Here is a 1,443-nt window from a genome sequence, read left to right as displayed (position 1 = left end):
AACTCGCTTTAAGAATTCTTGTAAGTTTGGTTTGACTTTTACATATTCCCTTAATTTCTGTTTATCTGGAAATGACCTAATTTCACCATCAAATTTGAACAAGAGTTTTGCAGGATATATTATTGTTAGCTGGCAATTTTTTCTTCCAAGATTTTATATATGTCATCCCATTGCCTTCTTGCCTGCATGGTTTCTGCCGAATAATCTGAGCTTAGTCTTACTGTTTCTCCTCTGAATGTGAGTTCTTGTTTTTCACGAGCTGCCCTCAGGATTCTTTGGTTGTCTTTGATTTTGGCGAGTGTGAATATGATATGCCTTGGTGATTTTCTTTTGGGGTCTCTTGTATATGGGGTTCGTTGAGCTTCTTGATGGCCTGCTTTTCATCTTTCATGATATTGGGGAAGTTTTCTGTTAGCAGTTCCTCAATGATCCTCTCTGTGTTTTCTGTTTTCTCCCCCTGTTCTGGAATTCCACTCACTAGTAAATTTTTGCTTTTGATTGTGTCCCACATAACTCTCAGGGTCTCTTCATTTTTCTTTGTTCTTTTTCTGAGTTTTCCTGAAACAGAGTTGTATGCAAGTGTTTGTCTTCAATTCTACTGATCCTGTCTTCCACTGTTTCAAATCTGCTTCTCAGCCCTTCTATGATGCCGTCCATTTCTGAAATCTTGTTGTTTATCTTTTGGATTTCTAATTGTTGTCTTTGTATAATTTCTAGTTGTGAATTTATTTTGGCATTTTATTCCTGCATTATTTTCCCGAATTCTTCCCATTTTTTTTGTCTGTATTTTCCATGTATTTGTCTATTTTTTCCTCATCTTTGTCAGCTTTTAGCCTCAGTTCTTTGAGGATTCTGAGTATTAGAGATTTGAATTCCCTATCAGGTAGTTCTAGAGCATTTTCTTCCAGAGGAGATTCATCTGATGTTTTATTTTGGATGCCTACCGGAACCATCCTGTCCTGTTTTTGTAATGTTTTGTTATTATCTGCTGTCTTCGGGGCATTTGGTAGTTATTTTTCTCATTTATTGATAGTAGATTTGTTTGTTTCATCCCTTTTTTAAAAAAAAATTTACTATGTCTGAGCAGGGAGGCTGTGTGTTCTTTGTTGTTTGCTCGTCTGTGGGCACAATACTTTTCACCTCCTTCTTCAACTGGCAGGTTTGGTCACTCAGATATGGTATGGCAGGGCAGGTCTAGCTGAAGAGTTACTGGGATGGGTTGTTTGTGGCACTTACTACAGCCACCAGAGCGGGCCGGTAATCAGTGCAGGGCAGGTTCCAGTAGGCCGTGCCTGTGCTGTTTGGTGATGTGATGTCAAGCGCATGGTGCAGGTAAGCAGGATGCAGCAGGGAGATTGTTATGTGTGGAGCTAAGATGGATATGGGAGAGAGGAGAGAGGAACAGGAGCCAAAAACATACAAACAAACAAAAAAGAATGCTAG

Source organism: Trichechus manatus, unplaced genomic scaffold, assembly GCF_000243295.1.
Source record: "Trichechus manatus latirostris isolate Lorelei unplaced genomic scaffold, TriManLat1.0 scaffold00111, whole genome shotgun sequence".
Taxonomy (NCBI): Eukaryota; Metazoa; Chordata; class Mammalia; order Sirenia; family Trichechidae; genus Trichechus; species Trichechus manatus.
The sequence above is the reverse complement of the archived record's forward strand: the minus strand, read 5'-3'. Positions refer to the sequence as shown.